The following is a 24,928-nucleotide window of genomic DNA, read 5'->3' as shown; positions in this document are numbered from 1 at the left end:
CACTGCCTTGCCTTCATCAGAATTCCTGGTAACTTCCTCTAAAAACATTATAAGAATGGTTAGACATGACCTGCCATGCAGACTATCCTTAATCAGTCTATGTCTATCCAAATACTTATATATCTGGTCCCTAAGAATACCTTCCAATAACTCTCCCACTACTGAGTACTGATTACTAGCATATAACTTACTGTGTTTTTTAAGAACAGCCTTTCTCGAATGAAAGTAAAATATTGGCTATCCTCTGGTCCCTTGTGTGTCACTAATGATAATTTCAATATCACTGTTAGGGCCCGGCAGTTTCTGCACTTGTACAAAAAAAACCAGCAAGTATAGGTCCAGGGCCATCAAATATTCCTCACATGTTAATCCTACCATTCTTGAAATCATTCTTGTGAGCCTTCTCTGGACCCTCTCATATGTCAGCACATTCTTCCTTACATAAGGGACCCAGGACTGCGCAAATTGTTCAAGTGTGTTTTGACCAATACCTTATAAATCCTCAGTATTATCTGCTTGCTTTTATTTTCCAGTACTTTCAAAATAAATGCTAACATTGTATTTGTTTTTTCTACCATTGGCTCAACCTACAAGTGAACTAGGACTCCCAAATCCCTTTGCACCACTGATTTCTGAATTTGCTTTAAATTAGAAAATAGTCTATGCCTTTATTCCCTCTACCAAAGTGCCCAACCATACATTTTGCAACTTTATTCTATCTGCCACTTCTTTGCCTATCCCCTAATTTGTTCAAGTCTTTCTGCAGACACCTTGCTTCCTGAACAGTACCTGCCTCTCCACCTGTTTTATATAGTCTGTAAACTTGGCCACAAAGCCATCAATTCTACCATCCAAATCATTGACATATAATGTGAAAAGAAGTATTCCCACACCGACCACCATGGATCATTTAGATCTCTTCCAGGTAAATTATGACCTGTACAAAATGGGCGGGTTACACCTGAACCTGAGGGGGACAAATCACTGTGTGGGCAGGATTGCTAGAGTTGTTCGGGAAGGTTAAGAGTAATTTGGCAGGGGGATATGCCCTGAATTTCCTGATGTGAATCTCCTCCCCTGAATCTGCTGCCCTGAATCTCATACCCTGAAACTGCTGCACTGAAACTCCTGTACTAAAACTCCTTCCCTGAAACTACTAACCTGAAACTACTGCCCTGAAACTCCTGCCCTGAAATTCTTCCCCTGAATCTCCTGCCCCGAAACTCATGCCTTCAAACTCCTGATGTGAAACTACTGCCCTGAATCTCCTGAGCTGAAACCCATGCCCTGAAACTCCTGATCTGAAACATATGCCCTGAATTTCCTGAGGTGAAACCCCTGCACTGAATCTCAAGACCTGAAACTCCTACCCTGAAACTCCGGCCCGGAAACTCCTGCCCTGAAATTCATGCCCTGAAACTCCTGCCCTAAAACTCCTGCCCTGAAACTACTGTCCTGAATCTCCTGCCCGGAAACTGCTGCCCTGAATCTCCTGCTCTGAAATTCCTGCCCTGAATCTTCTGCTCTGAAGCTCATGCCTTCAAACTCCTGTCCTGAAACTTCTGCCCTGAATTTTCAGCCCTGAAACTTCTGCCCTGAAACTCCTGCCCTGAAACTCCTGCCCTGAAACTACTTCCCTGAAACCACTGCCCCGAAATTCCTCCCCTGATTCTCCTGCCCTGAAACTCATGCCTTCAAACTCCTGACGTGAAACATCTGCCCTGAATCTCCTGGCGTGAAACTCCAGCCCTGAAACTCCTGCCCAGAAACTCCTACCCTGAAACTGCTACCCTGAAACTCCTACATTGAATCTCATGCCCTGAACTGCTGTCCTGAAACTCCTGCCCTGAAACTCATGCCTTCAAACTCCTGAGCAGAAACTTCTGCACTGAATATCCTGACGTGAAACTCCTTATCTAAAACTCATGTCCTGAAATCCTGCCCTGAAACTCCTGCCATGAATTTCATGATCTGAAACTCCTGCCCTGAATCTCATGCCTTGAAACCACTGCGCAGAAACGGCTGCCCTTAAACTGCTGCCCTGAAACTCCTGCCCTGAAACTCGAGCCCTGAAACTCCTGCATTGAATCTCATGTCCTGAAACTCCTGCCCTAAAACTCCTGCCCTTAAAATCCTGCACAGAAACACCTGCCCTGAAAGTACAGCCCTGAAACGCCTGCCCTGAATCTCCTGCCATAAAACACCTTCACTGAAACTACTACCCTGAAACCACTGCCTTGAAACTCTTCCCCTGCATCTCCTGCCCTGAAACTCATGCCTTTAAACTCCTGACCTGAAACATCTGCCCTGAATCTCCTGACGTGAAACTCCTGACCTGAAACTCATGTCCTGAAACTCCTGCCCTGAAACTCCTACCCTGAAACTCCTACCCTGAAACTCCTGCCTTGAATCTCATGACCTGAGACTCCTACCCTGATACTGATGCCCTGAAACTCCTGCCCTGATACTCCTGTCCTGAATCTCATACCCAGAAACTGCTGCACTGAAACTCCTGCACTAAAACTCCTGCCCTGAAACTGCTGCCCTAAAACTCCTGCCCTGAAACTCCTGCCCTGAATCTCCGGCACTGAAACTCATGCGTGAAACTCTTGTCCTGAAACTTCTGCCCTGAATCTCCAGCACTGAAACTCCTGCCCTGAATCACATGACCTGAAACTCCTGCCCTGAAACTCCTGCCCTGAAACTACAGCCCTGAACAAACTGCACTAAAACTCCTGCCCTGAATCTCATGACCTGAAACCCCTGCCCTGAATCTCATGTCCTGAAACTGCTGTCCTGCAACTCCTGCCCTACAACTCTTGCCCTGAAACTACAGACCTGAAGCAGCTACCCTGAAACTCCTGCCCTGAATCTCCTGCCATGAAACTGCATCCCTGAAATGCTGCACTTAATCTCCTGCCCTGAATCTCCTGCCCTGAAACTCCTGACATGAAACTTCTGCACTGAATCTCCTGAAGTGAAACTTCTGCTCTGAAAATCATTTCCTGAAATTCCTGCCCTGAACCTATAGTCCTGAAACTCATGCCATGAATCTCATGACCTGAAAATACTGCCCTGAAACTCATGCCCTGAAACTCCTGCCTTGAATCTCACTCCCTGAAACCACTGACCTGAAACTCCTGTACTAAATCTCCTGCCATAAACCCCTTCCCAAGGATCCCCTGCCCTGAGACTCATGCCTTCAAACTCCTGACATGAAACATCTATCCTAAATGTCCTGACGTGAAACTCCGACCCTGAAACTCATGTCCTGAAACTCCTCCCCTGAAACTCGTAACATGAAACTTCTGCCTTGAAACTCATGTCCGCAATCTCCTACCCTGAAACTACTGCCCTGAAGCCCCTGCCTTGAATCTCATGTCCTGAAACTCCTGCCCTGATAATCCTGTCCAGAAACGCCTGCCCTGAAACTACAGCAATGATACTCCTGCCCTGAAACTCCTGCCATAAAACTCCTTCCCTGAAACTCCTGCATTGAATCTCCTGTCCTGAAACTCATACCTTCAAACTCTTGACGTGAAACATCTGCCCTGAATCTCCTGACATGAAACTCCAGCCCTGAAACTCCTGCCCAGAAACTCCTACCCTGAAACTGCTACCCTGAAACTCCTACATTGAATCTCATGCCCTGAACTGCTGTCCTGAAACTCCTGCCCTGAAACTCATGCCTTCGAACTCCTGAGCAGAAACTTCTGCACTGAATATCCTGACGTGAAACTCCTTCTCTAAAACTCATGTCCCGAAATCCTGCCCTGAAACTACAGTCCTGAAACTCCTGCCATGAATTTCATGATCTGAAACTCCTGCCCTGAATCTCATGCCTTGAAACCACTGCGCAGAAACGGCTGCCCTTAAACTGCTGCCCTGAAACTCCTGCCCTGAAACCCGAGCCCTGAAACTTCTGCCCTGAAACTCCTGCATTGAATCTCATGCCCTGAAACTCCTGCCCTGAAACTCCTGCCCTTAAAATCCTGCACAGAAACACCTGCCCTGAAAGTACAGCCCTGAAACGCCTGCCCTGAATCTCCTGCCATAAAACACCTTCACTGAAACTACTACCCTGAAACCACTGCCCTGAAACTCTTCCCCTGCATCTCCTGCCCTGAAACTCATGCCTTTAAACTCCTGACCTGAAACATCTGCCCTGAATCTCCTGACATGGAACTCCTGACCTGAAACTTATGTCCTGAAACTCTTGCCTTGAAACTCCTACCCTGAAACCTCTGCCTTGAATCTCATGACCTGAGACTCCTACCCTGAAACTGATGCCTTGAAACTTCTGCCCTGATACTCCTGCCCTGAATCTCATACCCTGAAACTGCTGCACTGAAACTCCTGCACTAAAACTCCTGCCCTGGAACTACTGCACTGAAACCGCTGCCCTGAATCTCCGGCACTGAAACTCATGCGTGAAACTCTTGTCCTGAAATTCCTGCCCTGAATCACATGACCTGAAACTCCTGCCCTGAAACTACTTCCCTGAAACCACTGCCCTGAAAGTCCTCCCTGAATCTCCTACCCTGAAACTCCTGCCCTGAAATTCCTGCCTTAATTCTCATGCTCTGAATCTGTGACCCGGAAACTACTGCCCTGAAATTACTTCCCTGAAACTCCTGCCCTGAAACTACAGCCCTGAACAAACTACCCTGAAACTCCTGCCCTGAATCTCTTGCCTTGAAACTCCTGCCCTGAATCTCATGACCTGAAACTCCTGCCCTGAATCTCATGTCCTGAAACTGCTGTCCTGCAACTCCTGCCCTACAACTCTTGCCCTGAAACTACAGCCCTGAAACAACTACCCTGAAACTCCTAACCTGAATCTCCTGCCCTGAAATTGCTGCCCTGAACAAACTGCACTAATACTCCTGCCCTGAATCTCATGACCTTTAACTCCTGCCCTACAACTCTTTCCCTGAAACTACAGACCTGAAGCAACTACCCTGAAACTTCTGCCCTGAATCTCCTGCCATGAAACTGAAGCCCTGAAATGCTGCACTTAATCTCCTGCCCTGAATCTCCTGCCCTGAAACTCCTGACATGAAACTTCTGCACTGAATCTCCTGAAGTGAAACTCCTGCTCTGAAAATCATTTCCTGAAATTCCTGCCCTGAACCTATACTCCTGAAACTCATGCCATGAATCTCATCACCTGAAAATACTGCCCTGAAACTCATGCCCTGAAACTCCTGCCTTGAATCTCATGCCCTGAAACTCCTGCCTTGAACCTCATTCCCTGAAACCACTGTCCTGAAACTCCTGCACTGAGACTCCTGCCTTAAACCCCCTCCCCAGGATCCCCTGCCTTGAAACTCATGCTTTCAAACTCCTTTCTTTCTTTTTAAATCTTTTTATTGAATAAGTATACAAAAAGGTAAGCCATATAGGCACTAATACACTGTTAGAATATAATAAAATTACAGGAGACATTAATACAAAAAAAAGATACAAACAATGTAATTTAAACATAATGTACCAAGGTAACATAATAGTATACTAATTTTTATATATATATATCAATAGAGAAAAGGAAAAAAAAAACCCCAAAAAAACCCACCGTGCAACTAACTAAAAGCAAAGCAAAGCAATAGGCTAACTTGAAACCAAACAGAGTTAAAAAACTTAAAATCACGTCCTCAATCCCGACCTCAATAAAAAACAGTAAAAAAAACCAAGAAGGGTATATATTACATTAAATGAAAATATTGAATAAAAGATCTCCAGGTCTGTTCAAATTTAAATGAGGAGTCATAAAGATTGCTTCTAATTTTCTCCAAATTCAAGCATAATATCGTCTGAGAAAACCAAAAAAAGGTAGTTGGAGCATTAAGCTCTTTCCAATGTTGTAAGATACATCTTTTGGCCATTAAAGTAAGAAATGCAATCATTCTACGGGCTGAAGGAGAAAGATTACTGGAAATTTTAGGTAGTCCAAAGGTAGCAGTAATAGGGTGAGGAGAGATATCTATATTCAATACCTTGGAAATAATATTAAAAATGTCTCTCCAAAAAGTTTCCAGAGTAGGACAAGACCAAAACATATGAGTTAAAGAGACTATCTGTCCCGGACATCTATCACAAAAAGGATTAATATAAGAATAAAAGCGAGCTAATTTATCTTTGGACATATGTGCTCTATGAACGACTTTAAATTGAATTAGGGAATGTTTAGCACAGATAGAGGAAGTATTGACTAATTGTAAAATCTGCCCCCAGTCATCCACGAAAATAATAGATCCCAATTCTTGTTCCCAATCTGACCTAATCTTATCAAATGGAGCTTTCTTAAGTTTCATAATAATATTATAAATAATAGCCGATGCACCTTTCTGACATGGATTAAGGTTAATTATAGTATCTAAAATGTATGTAGGAGGAAGCATTGGAAAGGAAGAAAGTATAGTACATAGGAAATTTCTAACTTGTAGATATCTAAAAAAATGTATTCTTGATAAATTATATTTATTAGATAATTGTTCAAAAGACATAAGGGAACCATCTGAAAATAAATCCAAAAACCGTGAAATACCCTTAGTCTTCCAAATTTGAAAAGCACGATCCGTAAAAGAGGGAGGAAAAAATGTTACCTAAAATAGGAATCGCTAACCCAAATTGGTTAAGATCAAAAAATTTTCTGAATTGAAACCAAATACGTAAGGTATACTTAACTATCGGGTTAGACATCTGTTTAAGGCGTTTCAAATCAAAAGGAAGAGAGGAACCTAAAATAGAGCCAAGTGTATAACCCTGAACAGATTGTAATTCCAATGCTACCCATTTAGGAATGGATAGTATATCCTGGTCAAGTAACCAAAATTTCATATGTCGAATATTAATTGCCCAATAGTAAAATCTAAAGTTTGGTAAAGCTAAGCCTCCATCTCTCTTAGCTTTCTGTAAATGTATTTTACCCAGTCTCGGGTTTTTATTTTGCCAAATAAATGAAGAAATTTTGGAGTCAACTTTATCAAAGAAAGATTTTGGAACAAAAATTGGTAATGCCTGAAATATATATAAAAATTTTGGCAAAAAAAGACATCTTAACTGCATTAATACGACCAATCAAAGTTAAATATAAAGGAAACCATTTAGATGAAAGTTGAATAATATGGTCAATTAAGAGTAAAAAGTTAATCTTAAATAAATCTTTGTATTTACAAGTAATTTTAATCCCAAGATATGAAAAATAATTATTAATCAATTTAAATGGAAAGTTATGATATAAGGGAAGTTGTTTATTAATCAGGAAAAGTTCACTCTTACTAAGATTTAATTTATAACCTGAAAAAAGACCAAATTGTGCTAATAGCTCTAAAACAGCAGGGATGGATTTTTGGGGATTAGAAATATATAAAAGTAAGTCATCAGCATAGAGTGATATTTTATGGGACTTTAAGCCCCGAGTTATCCCAGTAATATTTGGAGATTCTCGAATGGCAATTGCAAGAGGTTCTAATGCAATATCAAATGTAAGGGGGTTTCGATTTTTATGTTACTGCGGAGGCTAATTAAAATGGCGTTTTTGTTATGTTAATCTGGGGAATGCGGCTTTGTTGTGCTTTAACGCTGAGAAAGTTTGCGCTAGCAGCTTATTGTGGTTTAGTGTGTGATAAGAGAGTGCTATTAACCAATTGGGATAGTTGTTATGGTTTTGGGTGTATTTGAAGATACTGTATGCGCGGGGTTTTGGGGCAGAAGGCGGGAGAGCGAGACAGAGGATGGACCAGGTGCTGTGAGTCCGCTAACGGGGTCGGACCCCGAGCGGGACGTTCGGCGAGGAGACGGAGACGGACTCGTGTGGAGCGTCTGGTCGACCACCGTTGTTGGTCCCAGGCGGCCGGTCGAGGTGGTCCGAGGGGTCACAGGGTGAAGAAGAAGGTCCTTGAGCTCCAACGGTTTTTTGTGCACGAAGAGAGTGAACTTTGATAAGTGTGGCGCCTTTTATTTTCCTTTTATATTTTATTCTCTTTTAATTATATAGTTCCAGTAATATCTATAAACTGTAAATCATTTAATTGCATCTGGTGTATTGTCTGTTATTTGGGCGGGGTGGGGTACCTCACACAGCATCCACACAAACGAATTACCCAGTTCGGCGGGGCCGAGGCTGTTTCCCTAGACGACAGCGAGCCGAGCCTCCCTGAGGGTGGCCAGGGAGGCTACACAAATAATAAAGGACTAAGAGGACACCCTTGTTGAGTACCTCGAAAAAGAGGGAAAAAAGGTGAGCTTAGAGAGTTAGTACGGACCGAGGCCACAGGAGAATGATATAACAATTTAATCCAGGATATAAATTTCGAGCTAAAATTAAACATTTCAAGCACCTTAAATAAATAAGGTCATTCTACTCTATCAAAAGCTTTCTCAGCATCTAAAGAGATAACACACTCAGGAACATTTTGTGAGGGAGTATAAACAATATTTAACAGTGTGTGAATATTATAAAAAGAGTAAAGACCTTTAATAAAACCCGTTTGGTCTTCCGAAATAATAAAAGGAAGTACTTTTTCTAAGCTATTTGCTAATAACTTAGAAAAAACTTTAGAATCAACATTTAATAAAGATATTGGTCTATAAGATGCACATTGAGCAGGATCTTTATCCTTCTTTAATATTAGAGAGATTGACGCTCTATTAAAAGATTCAGAAAGTTTACCAAGTTTTAATGAAGCCTCAAAAACCCTACAGAGCCAAGGGATTAATGAAGGTGCGAAACATTTATAAAATTCTACGGTAAACCCCTCAGGGCCAAGAGCTTTCCCCAAATTCATAGAGAAGATAACATTCTTAATCTCATCCGTGGTAATGGAAGTATCTAACATAGAAGACATATCCTGTGAAATCTCAGGGAAGTCTAGATTATCTAAAAAATCATTCATATATTTAGAATCTCGAGGAGACTCTGATTGATATAAGGAAGAATAAAAATCACAGAAAGTTTGATTAATCCCCACATGATCAAGTATCAGTCGGTCATTTTGGTTATAAATCTGATTAATTTGAGATTTAGCATAATTAGACTTCAGTTGATTAGCCAACAGTTTGCCAATTTTGTCACTGTGTACATAAAATTCACTCCTTGTTTTCTTTAATTGGTTTACAATCGAGGACGAAAGTAATAAACTGTGTTCCATTTGAAGTTCAGTTCTTTGTTTATATAACTCCTCAGAAGGAGCTATAACATATTTCTTATCAATTTCCTTAATCTTGTCCACGATTGCCAACTCCTCCTGTTTCAGCTTCTTCCTCAAAGCAACAGAATACGAGATAATCTGACCACGAATATAGGCTTTAAAAGTATCCCAAAGAATGTTCACAGAAATATCCTCTGTATAGTTAATTGTAAAAAAAAGATCAATCTGTTCGTTCATAAAGTTAACAAAGTCCGAGTCCTGAAGCAAGAGCGAATTAAAACGCCATTGTCTATTATTTTGTGTATTGGCCTGAATTTTAATAGAAAGCTTAAGTGGAGCATGATCCGAAATGGTTATAGAGTCATAATAACATTTAATCACTGAGGAAATAAGACAAGAATCAATAAAGAAATAACCTATTCTTGAATAGGAATGGTGAACATGTGAAAAAAAAAGAAAAATCTTTTTCCTGAGGATGCAAAAAACGCCAAATGTCCGTCGACCCAGAATCAGAGAGGAATGAATTAATCACAGTTGCAGATTTATTAGGTAAGGTCCGTAGAGGAGCCTAACGGTCCAAAGCTGGAGATAAACAGGTATTAAGATCTCCGCCCCAGATCAATGAAAACTCATTCAAATTCGGGAACTGATTGAATAATGATTTATAAAATTCTGGACAGTCCATATTAGGAGCATAAACATTAACCAAAACTACCTTTTTATTAAATAGTAGACCACTAACCAGTAGAAATCTACCATTCAGATCAGAAAAAATATCATGTTGTATAAAAGTAACTGAGGAGTCTATAAAAATAGAGACGCCTCGAATTTTAGCATTGGAGTTCGAATGAAACTGTTGTTCCTTCCAGAATTTAAAAAAACGTAGTCTGTGCCCCCTCCACACATGGGTCTCTTGTAAAAATAAAATTTGTGCTTTAAGTCTCCGGAACACTTTAAAAACTTTTTTCCTTTTAATAGGATGATTAAGACCATTAGTATTGCAGGAGACAAAATTAATAATAGACTCCATAAACCCTAAGGTCAACCCGCATCAAGGAGGATTGACGATAGGCTCGACCCACGAACCTGGAAAGGGAACAGAACAAATAAGAGATACCGGGAAGAAGAACGCAACCAATGCTTCAATAATGTACATAGCCCAAGAAGAAAGAAACTAAAACGTGAAGCCCCTCTCTCCACCCCCCACCCCATGAGCCCAAGGCTAATTCTAACGCAGACCAGCCCGAAAGAAGCAAGCACTAAAACTACCCCCATGACTTCCGGTATACGCTCCCTAAAAAAAGTGTAAATATATAAGAAGATCAGCTAATTATAAAACAGTAAGAGAATAAAAAAAAGGTAACTCAATTAAAACAAACACATAATATAACAGAGTAAAAGCCAGAAAATATAAAAAAAACCACAACAAACCCCAAACACTATAAGTAAACAAAACAAAAAAATAAGATTATTAACATAAACTAGTTATGAAAACCTACGAAACAAAGTAGATTTAAAAAAAAACTACACAATTTAAGGCCACAAAGGAAATACGTAAAATGACGGTGAGGGAATAACCACCCAGAATCCCCTGGGAAAAAGAAAGGAATGACTCAGTTAAAAAAGAAAGTTTAGCAACCGTATTAAATAATCAAAAATAAACTTTTCTGCCCATATAGGACAAAAAAAAATTAACACTGACAAATTCACAGCATCCGATCAACGGAGATAGTTAAAAATTACGATTAAGTTGTTGAAGGTGAAAATTGATCTAGATAACTCTGGGCATCCGTTGGAGATTCAAAAAAACGGAGGGCTCCATCCGATGTACGAATCCTTAGACGTGCAGGGTAGAGCAGCGCTGGTTTTAAATCCATCTTGTAGAGTTCCGACATCACAGATCTGTAATAAACCCGTTGATTCCGGATTGGTTTACTGAAATCCTCCACGAATCAGAAATTAAGATCCAGAAAATCAACGTAACCTTTAGATCGAACGAAACGAAACAGTTTCTCCTTGTCTTGAAAGTAATGAAAACGTAAAATGACATGTCGAGGTTTATCTGACCTAAGCGAGTATGATGGAACTCTGTGAACACGATCCAATAACGGTGGTTGGTCAGGAAATACAGTAGGAAATGCATCTTTTAAAAGTTGAGAAAAATACTTCATAGGGTTATCAGATTCAACAGCTTCACGCACCCCAATCATTCGAAGATTCTGCCGTCGCATTCTGGATTCTAAGTCAGAGTTTTTAAAGGTCAGAAAGTCGAGTTTCTTCTTCATTACATTAATTGTTTCTTCAATTTTCTCCATCTTGAGCTCACTTTGTTGCGTGGATTTTTGAAGCCTTCAAACTCCTGACATGAAATATCTACCCTAAATCTCCTGCCGTGAAACTCCTACCCTCAAACTCATGTCCTGAAACTCCTGCCCTGAAACTCATGACATGAAACTCCTGCCCTGAATCTCAGGTCCGCAATCTCCTACCCTGAAACTGCTGCCCTGAAGCCCCTGCCTTGAATCTCATGTCCTGAAACTCCTGCCCTGATAATTCTGCCCAGAAACACCTGCCCTGAAACTACAGCCATGATAGTCCTGCTCTGAAACTCCTGCCATAAAACTCCTTCCCTGAAACTCCTGCATTGAATCTCATGCCCTGAAGCCACTGCCCTGAAACACCTGCCCTGAATCTCATGCCCTGAAACTCCTGCCCTGAATCTCATGCCCTGAAAGAACTGCACTGAAACTCCTTCCCTGAATCTCCTGCCCTGAATCTCCAGTGCAGATACCCCTGCCCTGAATCTCATGCCCTGAATCTCCTTCCCCGAATCTCATGCCCTGAAACTCCTGCCCTGAATCTCAGGCACTTAAACTCCTGCCCTGAAACTCCTTCCCAGAATCTCATGCCCTGATACTCCTGCCCTGAAACTCCTGCCCTGAATCTCCTGTGCAGAAACTCCTGCCCTGAAACTACAGCCCTGATACTCCTGTTCTGAAACTCCTGCCATAAAACTCCTTCCCTGAAACTCCTGCATTGAATCTCATGCCCTGAAGCCACTGCCCTGAAACTCCTGCACTGAGTCTCCTGCCCTAAACCCCCTAACCAGGATCCCCTGCCCTGAAACTCATGCCTTCAAACTCCTGAAATGAAACATCTACCCTAAATCTCCTGCCGTGAAACTACTACCCTCAAACTCATGTCCTGAAACTCCTGCCCTGAAACTCGTGACATGAAACTCCTGCCCTGAAACTCATGTCCGAAATCTCCTACCCTGAAACTGCTGCCCTGAAGCCCCTGCCTTGAATGTCATGTCCTGAAACTCCTGCCCTGATAATCCTGCCCAGAAACACCAGCCCCGAAACTACAGCCCTGAAACTGCTGCCCTGAAACGCCTGCCATAAAGCTCCTTCCCTGAACCTACTAGCCAGAAACCACTGCCCTGAAACTCCTGCCCTGAATCTCCTGCCCTGAAATTCCTCCCCTGAATCTGCTAACCTAAACTCATGCCTTCAAACTCCTGACGTGAAACATCCACCAGGAATCTCCTGACGTGAAACTCCTGCCCTGAAACTCCTGCTCAGAAACTGCTACCCTGAAACTCCTGCCATGAATCTCATGACCTGAAACTCTTACCCTGAAACTCATGCCCTGAAACTCCTGCCCTGATACGCCTGCCCTGAATCTCATACCCTGAAACTGCTGCACTGAAACTCCTGCCCTAAACCTCCTGCCCTGGAACTACTGCACTGAAACCACTGCCCTGAAATTCCGGCACTGACTCTCATGCCCTGAAGCTGCTGCCCAGAAACTGCTGCCCTAAAACTCCTGCCTGAAACTCCTGCCCTGAATCTCCTGCGCTGAAACCCATGCCCCGAAACTCCTGAACTGAAACATATGCCTTGAATTTCCTGTCGTGAATCTCCTGCCCTGAATCTCATGACCTGAAACTCCTTCCCTGAAACTCCTGCCCTGAAACTCCTGCGCTGAAATTCATGCCCTGAAATCCTGCCCTAAAACTCCTTCCCGGAAACTACTGCCCTGAAAGTCCTGCCCTGAATTTCCTGCCCTGAAAATGCTGCCCTAAATCTCCTGCTCTGAAACTGCTGCCCTTATTCTCCTACTCTGAAACTCCTGCCTTCAAACTCCTGTCCTGAAACTTCTGCATGGAATCTCCAGCCCTGAAACTCCTGCCCTGAATCACATGACCTGAAAGTCTTGCACTGAAACTCCTTCCCTGAAACTACTAACCCGAAACCACTGCCCTGAATCTCCTGCCCTGAAACTCCTCCCTGAATCTCCTGCCCTGAATTTCCTCCCCTGAATCTGCTGCCCTGAAACTCATGCCTTCAAACTCCTGATGTGAAACATCTGCCATGAATCTCCTAACCTGAAACTCATGCCCTGAAACTCCTGCCCTGATACGCCTGCCCTGCATCTCATACCCTGAAACTGCCGCACTGAAACTCCTGCCCTCAAACTCCTGCCCTGGAACTATTGCATTGAATGCACTGCCCTGAAACTCCTGCACTGAAACTCAAGGCCTGAAACTGCTGCCCAGAAAATGCTGCACTAAAACTCCTGGCCTTAAACTCCTACCCTGAATCTCCTGCGCTGAAACCCATGCCCTGAAACTCCTGATCTGAAACATATGCCCTGAATTTCCTGACGTGAATCTCCTGCCCTGAATATCATGACCTGAAACTCCAACCCTGAAACTCCGGCCCTGAAACTCCTGCCCTGAAATTCATGCCCTGAAACCCCTGCCCTAAAACTCCTGCCCGGAAACTACAGCCCTGAAACTACTGCCCTGAAACTCCTGCCCTGAATCTCCGGCCCTGAAACTGCTGTCCTGAATCTCCTGCTTTGAAACTCCTGCCCTGAATCTCCTGCTCTGAAACTCCAGCCTTCAAACTTCCGTCCTGAAACTTCTGCCCTGAATTTCCAGCCCTGAAACTCCTGCCCTGAATCAAATGACCTGAAACTCCTGCCCTGAATCTCCTGCCATAAAACTCCTTCCCTGAAACTACTACCCAGAAACCACAGCCCTGAATCTCCTGCCCTCAAACTCCTCTCCTGAATCTCCTGCCCTGAAACTCATGCCTTCAAACTCCTGACCTGAAACATCTGCCCTGATTCTCCTGACCTGAAACTCCTGCCCTGAAACTCATGTCCTGAAACTCCTGCCCTGAAACTCCAACCCTGAAAATGCTACGCTGAAACTCCTGCCTTGAATCTGATGACCTGAAACCCCTACCCTGAAACTCATGCCCTGAAACTCCTGCCCTGATACACCTACCCTGAATCTCATACCTTAAACTGCTGCCCTGAAACTCCTGTCTTGAAACTCTTGCCCTGAAACTACAGCCCTGAGCACACTACCCTGAAACTCCTGCCCTGAATCTCCTGCCCTGAAACTCCTGCCCTGAATCTCATGACCTGAGATGCCTGCCCTGAAACTCCTGCCTTGATTCTCATGCTCTGAGTCTGCTACCTGGAAACTACTACCCTGAAACTCCTGTCCTGAAACTCCTGCCCTGAAACTACAGCCCTGAACAAACTACCCTGAAACTCCTGCCCTGAATCTCATGTCCTGAAACTCCAGTCCTGATAATCCTGCCCAGAAACTACAGCCATGCTACTCCTGTTCTGAAACTCCTGCCATAAAACTCCTTCCCTGAAACTCCTGCATTGAATCTCATACCCTGAAGCCACAGCCCTAAAACTGCTGCACTGAATCTCCTGCCCTAAACCCCCTCCCCAGGATCCCCTGCCCTGAAACTCATGCCTTCAAACTCCTGAAATGAAACATCTACCCTAAATCTACTGCCGTGAAACTCCTACCCTCAAACTGATGTCCTGAAACTCCTGCCCTGAAATTCGTGACATGAAACTCCTGCCCTGAAACTCATGTCAGAAATCTCCTACCCTGAAACTGCTGCCCTGAAGCCCCTGCCTTGAATCTCATGTCCTGAAAATCCTGCCCTGATAATCCTGCCCAGAAACACCAGCCCTGAAACTACTAACCAGAAACCACTGCCCTGAAACTCCTGCTCTGAATCTCCTGCCCTGAAATTCCTCCCCTGAATCTGCTGCTCTGAAACTCATGCCTTCAAACTCCTGACATGAAACATCCGCCAGGAATCTACTGACGTGAAACTCCTGTCCTGAAACTCCTGCTCAGAAACTACTACCCTGAAACTCCTGCCATGAATCTCATGACCTGAAACACCTACCCTGAAACTCATGCCCTGAAACTCCTGCCCTGATACGCCTGCCCTGAATCTCATACCCTGAAACTGCTGCACTGAAACTCCTGCCCTAAACCTCCTGCCCTGGAACTACTGCACTGAAACGACTGCCCTGAAACTCTGGCACTGACTCTCATGCCCTGAAGCTGCTGCCCAGAAACTGCTGCCCTAAAACTCCTGCCCTGAAACTCCTGCCCTGAATCTTCTGCGCTGAAACCCATGCCCTGAAACTCCTGATCTAAACATATGCCCTGAATTTCCAGACGCGAATTTCCTGCCCTGAATCTTTTGACCTGAAACTCCTGCCCTGAAACTCCTGCGCTGAAATTCATGCCCTGAAATCCTGCCCTAAAACTCCTTCCCGGAAACTACTGCCCTGAAAGTCCTGCCCTGAATCTCCTGCCCTGAAACTTCTGCCCTAAATCTCCTGCTCTGAAACTGCTGCCCTTAATCGCCTGCTCTGAAACTCCTGCTTTCAAACTCCTGTCCTGAAACTTCTGCATGGAATTTCCAGCCCTGAAACTCCTGCCCTGAATCACATGACCTGAAAGCCTTGCACTGAAACTCCTGCCATAAAACTCCTTCCCTGAAACTACTAACCTGAAACCACTGCCGTGAATCTCCTGCCCTGAAACTCCTCCCTGAATCTCCTGCCCTGAATTTATTCCCCTGAATCTGCTGCCCTGAAACTCATGTCTTCAAACTACTGACGTGAAACGTCTTCCCTGAACCTCCTGACGTGACGCATCTGCCGTGAAACTCCAGCCCTGAAACTGAAGCCCTGAATCTCCTGCCCTGAATCTCATGCCTTGAAACTCATGCCCTGAATCTCATGCCCTGAATCTCATGTCCTAAATCTCCCGCCCTGAAAATCATGCCCTGAATCTCATCCCCTGAAACTCCTGCCCTGAATCTCATGCCTTGACACTCATGCAATGAATCTCATGCCCTGAAATTCCTGCCCAGAATCTCATGCCCTGAAACTAATGCCCTGAATCTCCGGCAATGAAACTCAGGCCATGAATCTCATGCCCTGAAACTTCTGCCCTGAATCTACTGCCCTGAAACTCATGCCCTGAATCTCATGCCCTTAATCTCCTGCACTGAATCTATTGACCTGAAACTCATGCCCTGAATCTCATGCCCTGAAAGTCCTGTCCTGAATCTACTAGCTTGAATATCATGCCCTGAATCTCATGCCCTGAAACTAATGCCCTTAATCACATGCCCTGAAAGTCCTGCCCTGAACCTCTTCTGCGGAAACTACAGCACTGAACTACTGCCCTGAATCTCCTGCGCAGTAAGTCATGCCCTGAATCACATGCCCTGAAACTCCTACCCTGAATCTCCTGCCCTGAAACTCATGCCCTGAATCACATGCCCTGAATCTACTACCCTGAAACTCATGCCCTGAATCTCATGCCCTAAAACTCCTTTACTGAATCTCCTGCCCTGAAACTCATGCCCTGAATCACATGCCCTGAAACTCCTGCCATGAATCTCCTGCCCTGAAACTCATGCCCTGAATCTCATGCCCTGAATATCCTGCCCTGAAATTCATGCCCTGAATCTCATTCCCTGAAACTCCTGCCCTGAATCTCATGCCTTGCAACTCATGCCCTGAATCTCATGCACTGAATCTCCTGCCCTGAAACTCATGCCCTGAACCTCATGCCCAGAAATTCCTGCCCTGAAACTCATGTCCTGAATCTCATGCCCTGAAACTCCTGCCCTGAATCTCATGCCCTGAAACTAATGCCCTGAATCTCCTGCAATGAAACTCAGGCCATGAATCTCATGCCCTGAAACTTCTGCCCTGAATCTACTGCTCTGAAACTCATGCCCTGAAACTCCTGCCCTGAATCTCCTGCCCTGAAACTCATGCCCTGCATCTCATGCCCTGAAACTCCTGCCCTGAATCTCCTGCCCTGAAACTCCTGTCCCGAATCTCCTGCCCTGAATCACATGCCCTGAAACTCCTGCCCTGAAACTCCTGCCCTGAATCTAGTGCCCTGAAACTCATGCCCTGAATCTCATGCCCTAAAACCCCTTCACTGAAACTCCTGCCCTGAATCTCCTGCCCTGAAAAGCATGCCCTGAATCTCATGCCCTCAATCGCAAGCCCAGAAACTCCTGCCGTGAATCTCCTGCTCTGAATCTCATGCCCTGAAACTAACGCCCTGAATCAGATGCCCCCAAACACCTGCCCTGAATCTCGTTTGCAGAAACTCCAGCACTGAATCTCCTGCCCTGAATCTCATGCCCTGAATCTCATGCCCTGAAACACCAGCCCTGAAACTCCTGCCCTGAAACTCCAGTCCCTAATCTCCTGCCCTGAATCACATACCCTGAAACTCCTGCCCTGAATCTCTTCTGCAGAAACTACAGCACTGAAACTCCTGCACTGAATCTCCTGCCCTGAAAGTCATGCCCTGAATCACATGCCCTGAAACTCCTGCCCTGAATCTCCTGCGCTGAAACTCATGCCCTGAATCACATGCCCTGAAACTCCTGCCCTGAATCTAGTGCCCTGAAACTCATGCCCTGAATCTCATGCCCTAAAACTCCTTCTCTGAAACTCCTGCCCTGAATCTCCTGCCCTGAAACGCATGCCCTGAATCACCTGCCCTGAAACTCCTGCCATGAATCTCCTGCCCTGAAACTCATGCCCTGAATCACATGCCCTGAAACTCCTGCCCTGAATCTAGTGCCCTGAAACTCATTCCCTGAATCTCATGCCCTAAAACTCCTTCTCTGAAACTCCTGCCCTGAATATCCTGCCCTGACACTCATGCCCTGAATCACATGCCCTGAAACTCCTGCCCTGAATCTAGTGACCTGAAACTCATGCCCTGATTCTCATGCCCAGAAACTCCTGCCCTGAATCTCCTGCCCTGAAACTCCTGCCCTGAATCTAGTGACCTGAAACTCATGCCCTGAATCTCCTGCCCTGAAACTCCTGCCCTGAATCTAGTGACCTGAAACTCATGCGCTGAATCACATGCCCCAAAACTCCTTCACTGAAACTCCTGCCCTGAATCTCCTGCCCTAAAACTCATGCCCTGAATCTCATGCACTGAAACTCCTGCCCTGAATCTCATGCCTTGCAACTCATGCCCTGAATCTCATGCACTGAATCTCCTGCCCTGAAACTCATGCCCTGAATCTCATGTCCAGAAACTCCTGCCCTGAAACTCATGTACTGAATCTCATGCCCTGAAACTCCTGCCCTGAATCTCATGCCCTGAAACTAATGCCCTGAATCTCCTGCAATGAAACTCAGACCATGAATCTCATGCCCTGAAATTTCTGCCCTGAATATACTGCTCTGAAACTCATGCCCTGAAACTCCTGCCCTGAATCTCTTGCCCTGAAACTCATGCCCTGCATCTCATGCCCTGAAACTCCTGCCCTGAACCACTTCTGCAGAAACTACAGCACTGATCTCCTGCCCTGAATCACCTGCGCTATAATTCATGCCCTGAATCACATGCCCTGAAACTCCTGCTCTGAATCTCCTGCCCTGAAACTCCTGTCCCGAATCTCCTGCCCTGAATCACATGCCCTGAAACTCCTGCCCTGAATCTCTTCTGCAGAAACTACAGCACTGAAACTCCAGCCCTGAATCTCCTGCCCTGAAAGTCATGCCCTGAATCACATGCCCTGAAACTCCTGCCCTAAATCTCATGCCCTGAAACTCCTGCCCTGAATCTAGTGCCCTGAAACTCATGCCCTGAATATCATGCCTTGAAACTCCTTCCCTGAATCTCCTGCCCTGGAACTACTGCCCTGAATCTCATGCCCTGAAACTAATGCCCTGATTCACATGCCGTGAAACTCCTGCCCTGAATCTCTTCTGCAGAAACCACAGCAGTGAACTCCTGCCCTGAATCTCCAGCGCTGTAAGAACTGCCCCGAATCACATGCCCTGAAACTCTTACCCTGAATCTCCTGCCCTGAAACTCATGCACTGAATCTCATGCCCTAATACTCCTTTACTGAATCACCTGCACTGAATCTCCTGCCCTGAAACTCATGCCCTGAATCACATGCCCTGAAACTCCTGCCATGAATCTCCTGCCCTGAAACTCATGCCCTGAATCTCATGCCCTGAAACTCCTGCACTGAATCTCCAGCCCTGAATCTCAAGCCCTGAAACACAAGCCCTGAAACTCCTGCCCTGAAACTCCTGTCCCGAATCTCCTGCCCTGAATCACATGCCCTTAAACTCCTGCCTTGAATCTCTTCTGCAGAAAGTACAACACTGAAACTCCTGCCCTGAATTTCCTGCCCTGAAAGTCATGCCCTGAATCACATGCCCTGAAACTCCTGCCCTGAAACTCATGCACTGAATCACATGCCCCGAAACTCCTGCCCTGAATCACATGCCCTGAAACGCCTGCCCTGAATCTCTTCTGCAGAAACTACAGCACTGAACTCCTGCCCTGAATCTCATGCCCTGAAACTAATGCCCTGAATCACATGCCCTGAAACTCCTGCCCTGAATCTCTTCTACAGAAACTACAGCACTGAACTCCTGCCCTGAATCTCCTGCGCTGTAAGTCATGCCCTGAATCACATGCCCTGAAACTCCTACCCTGAATCTCCTGCCCTGAAACTCATGCCCTGAATCACATGCCCAGAATCTGCTACCCTGAAACTCATGCCCTGAATCTCATGCCCTAATACTCCTTTACTGAATCTCCTGCCCTGAAACTCATGCCCTGAAGCACATGCCCTGAAACTCCTGCACTGAATCTCCAGCCCCGAATCTCTAGCCCTGAAACACAAGCCCTGAAACTCCTGCCCTGAAACTCCTGTCCCGAATCTCCTGTCCTGAATCACATGCCCTTAAACTCATGCCTTGAATCTCTTCTGCAGAAACTACAGCACTGAAACTCCTGCCCTGAATCTCCTGCCCTGAAAGTCATGCCCTGAATCACATGCCCTGAAACTCCTGCCCTGAATATCCTGCCCTGACACTCATGCCCTGAATCACATGCCCTGAAACTCCTGTCCTGAATCTAGTGAGCTGAAACTGATGCCCTGATTCTCATTCCCTGAAACTCCTGCCCTGAATCTCATGCCTTGCAACTCATGCCCTGAATCTCATGCACTGAATCTCCTGCCCTGAAACTCATGCCCTGAATCTCATGTTCAGAAAATCCTGCCCTGAAACTCATGTCCTGAATCTCATGCCCTGAAACTCCTGCCCTGAATCTCTTCTGCAGAAACTACAGCACTGAAACTCCTGCCCTGAATCTCCTGCCCTGAATCCCATGCCCAGAAACTCCTGCCCTGAATCTAGTGCCCTGAAACTCATGCCCTGAATATCATGCCTTGAAACTCCTTCCCTGAATCTCGATCCCTGAAACTACTGCGCTGAATCTCATGCCCTGAATCTAATGCCCTGAATCACATGCCCTAAAACTCCTGCCCTGAATCTCCTGCCTTAAAACTCATGCCCTGAATCTCATTCCCTGAAACTCCTGCCCTGAATCTCATGGCTTGCAACTCATGCCCTGAATCTCATGCAATGAATCTCCTGCCCTGAAACTCATGCCCTGAATCTCATGTCCAGAAACTCCTGCCCTGAAACTCATGTCCTGAATCTCATGCCCTGAAACTCCTGCCCTGAATCTCTTCTGCAGACACTACAGCACTGAAACTCCTGCCCTGAAAGTGATGCCCTGAATCACAAGCCCTGAAACTCCTGCCCTGAATCTCATGCCCTGAACCTCCTGCCCTGATTCAAGCGCCCTGAAACTCATGCCCTGAATATCATGCCTTGAAACTCCTTCCCTGAATCTAGATCCCTGAAACTACTGCCCTGAATCTCATGCCCTGAAACTAATGCCCTGAATCACATGCCCTAAAACTCCTGCGCTGAATCTCTTCTGCAGAAACTACAGCTCTGAACTCCTGCCCTGAATCTCCTGCGCTGTAAGTCATGCCCTGAATCACATGCCCTGAATCTACTACCCTGAAACTCATGCCCTGCATCTCATGCCCTGAAACTCCTGCCCTGAACCCCTTCTGCAGAAACTACAGCACTGATATCCTGCCCTGAATCTCCTGCGCTATAAGTCATGCCCTGAATCACATGCCCTGAAACTCCTGCTCTGAATCTCCTGCCCTGAAACTCCTGTCCCGAATCTCCTGCCCTGAATCACATGCCCTGAAACTCCTGCCCTGCATCTCTTCTGCAGAAACTACAGCATTGAAACTCCTGCCCTGAATCTCCTGCCCTGAAAGTCATGCCCTGAATCTAGTGCCATGAAACTCATGCTCTGAATATCATGCCTTGAAACTCCTTCCCTGAATCTCGTTCCCTGGAACTACTACCCTGAATCTCATGCCCTGAAACTAATGCCCTGATTCACATGCCCTGAAACTCCTGCCCTGAATCTCTTCTGCAGAAACCACAGCAGTGAACTCCTGCCCTGAATCTCCTGCCCTGAATCTCAAGCCCTGAAACACAAGCCCTGAAACTCCTGCCCTGAAACTCCTGTCCCGAATCTCCTGCCCTGAATCACATGCCCTTAAACTCCTGCCCTGAATCTAGTGCCCTGAAACTCATGCCCTGAATATCATGCCTTGAAACTCCTTCCCTGAATCTCGATCCCTGAAACTACTGCGCTGAATCTCATGCCCTGAATCTAATGCCCTGAATCACATGCCCTAAAACTCCTGCCCTGAATCTCCTGCCTTAAAACTCATGCCCTGAATCTCATTCCCTGAAACTCCTGCCCTGAATCTCATGGCTTGCAACTCATGCCCTGAATCTCATGCAATGAATCTCCTGCCCTGAAACTCATGCCCTGAATCTCATGTCCAGAAACTCCTGCCCTGAAACTCATGTCCTGAATCTCATGCCCTGAAACTCCTGCCCTGAATCTCTTCTGCAGACACTACAGCACTGAAACTCCTGCCCTGAAAGTGATGCCCTGAATCACAAGCCCTGAAACTCCTGCCCTGAATCTCATGCCCTGAACCTCCTGCCCTGATTCAAGCGCCCTGAAACTCATGCCCTGAATATCATGCCTTGAAACTCCTTCCCTGAATCTAGATCCCTGAAACTACTGTCCTGAATCTCATGCCCTGAAACTAATGCCCTGAATCACATGCCCTAAAACTCCTGCGCTGAATCTCTTCTGCAGAAACTACAGCTCTGAACTCCTGCCCTGAATCTCCTGCGCTGTAAGTCATGCCCTGAATCACATGCCCTGAATCTACTACCCTGAAACTCATGCCCTGCATCTCATGCCCTGAAACTCCTGCCCTGAACCCCTTCTGCAGAAACTGCAGCACTGATATCCTGCCCTGAATCTCCTGCGCTATAAGTCATGCCCTGAATCACATGCCCTGAAACTCCTGCTCTGAATCTCCTGCCCTGAAACTCCTGTCCCGAATCTCCTGCCCTGAATCACATGCCCTGAAACTCCTGCCCTGCATCTCTTCTGCAGAAACTACAGCATTGAAACTCCTGCCCTGAATCTCCTGCCCTGAAAGTCATGCCCTGAATCTAGTGCCATGAAACTCATGCTCTGAATATCATGCCTTGAAACTCCTTCCCTGAATCTCGTTCCCTGGAACTACTACCCTGAATCTCATGCCCTGAAACTAATGCCCTGATTCACATGCCCTGAAACTCCTGCCCTGAATCTCTTCTGCAGAAACCACAGCAGTGAACTCCTGCCCTGAATCTCCTGCCCTGAATCTCAAGCCCTGAAACACAAGCCCTGAAACTCCTGCCCTGAAACTCCTGTCCCGAATCTCCTGCCCTGAATCACATGCCCTTAAACTCCTGCCTTGAATCTCTTCTGCAGAAACTACAACACTGAAACTCCTGCCCTGAATTTCCTGCCCTGAAAGTCATGCCCTGAATCACATGCCCTGAAACTCCTGCCCTGAATATCCTGCCCTGAAACTCATGCACTGAATCACATGCCCCGAAACTCCTGCCCTGAATCACATGCCCTGAAACGCCTGCCCTGAATCTCTTCTGCAGAAACTACAGCACTGAACTCCTGCCCTGAATCTCATGCCCTGAAACTAATGCCCTGAATCACATGCCCTGAAACTCCTGCCCTGAATCTCTTCTGCAGAAACTACAGCACTGAACTCCTGCCCTGAATCTCCTGCGCTGTAAGTCATGCCCTGAATCACATGCCCTGAAACTCCTACCCTGAATCTCCTGCCCTGAAACTCATGCCCTGAATCACATGCCCAGAATCTGCTACCCTGAAACTCATGCCCTGAATCTCATGCCCTAATACTCCTTTACTGAATCTCCTGCCCTGAAACTCATGCCCTGAAGCACATGCCCTGAAACTCCTGCACTGAATCTTCAGCCCCGAATCTCTAGCCCTGAAACACAAGCCCTGAAACTCCTGCCCTGAAACTCCTGTCCCGAATCTCCTGTCCTGAATCACATGCCCTTAAACTCATGCCTTGAATCTCTTCTGCAGAAACTACAGCACTGAAACTCCTGCCCTGAATCTCCTGCCCTGAAAGTCATGCCCTGAATCACATGCCCTGAAACTCCTGCCCTGAATATCCTGCCCTGACACTCATGCCCTGAATCACATGCCCTGAAACTCCTGTCCTGAATCTAGTGAGCTGAAACTCATGCCCTGATTCTCATTCCCTGAAACTCCTGCCCTGAATCTCATGCCTTGCAACTCATGCCCTGAATCTCATGCACTGAATCTCCTGCCCTGAAACTCATGCCCTGAATCTCATGTTCAGAAAATCCTGCCCTGAAACTCATGTCCTGAATCTCATGCCCTGAAACTCCTGCCCTGAATCTCTTCTGCAGAAACTACAGCACTGAAACTCCTGCCCTGAATCTCCTGCCCTGAATCTCATGCCTAGAAACTCCTGCCCTGAATCTAGTGCCCTGAAACTCATGCCCTGAATATCATGCCTTGAAACTCCTTCCCTGAATCTCGATCCCTGAAACTACTGCGCTGAATCTCATGCCCTGAATCTAATGCCCTGAATCACATGCCCTAAAACTCCTGCCCTGAATCTCCTGCCTTAAAACTCATGCCCTGAATCTCATTCCCTGAAACTCCTGCCCTGAATCTCATGGCTTGCAACTCATGCCCTGAATCTCATGCAATGAATCTCCTGCCCTGAAACTCATGCCCTGAATCTCATGTCCAGAAACTCCTGCCCTGAAACTCATGTCCTGAATCTCATGCCCTGAAACTCCTGCCCTGAATCTCTTCTGCAGACACTACAGCACTGAAACTCCTGCCCTGAAAGTGATGCCCTGAATCACAAGCCCTGAAACTCCTGCCCTGAATCTCATGCCCTGAACCTCCTGCCCTGATTCAAGCGCCCTGAAACTCATGCCCTGAATATCATGCCTTGAAACTCCTTCCCTGAATCTAGATCCCTGAAACTACTGCCCTGAATCTCATGCCCTGAAACTAATGCCCTGAATCACATGCCCTAAAACTCCTGCGCTGAATCTCTTCTGCAGAAACTACAGCTCTGAACTCCTGCCCTGAATCT

The sequence above is a fragment of the Mobula birostris genome, chromosome 17 (assembly GCF_030028105.1).
Source record: "Mobula birostris isolate sMobBir1 chromosome 17, sMobBir1.hap1, whole genome shotgun sequence".
NCBI classification, from domain to species: domain Eukaryota; kingdom Metazoa; phylum Chordata; class Chondrichthyes; order Myliobatiformes; family Myliobatidae; genus Mobula; species Mobula birostris.
This window is presented reverse-complemented; position numbering follows the sequence as displayed.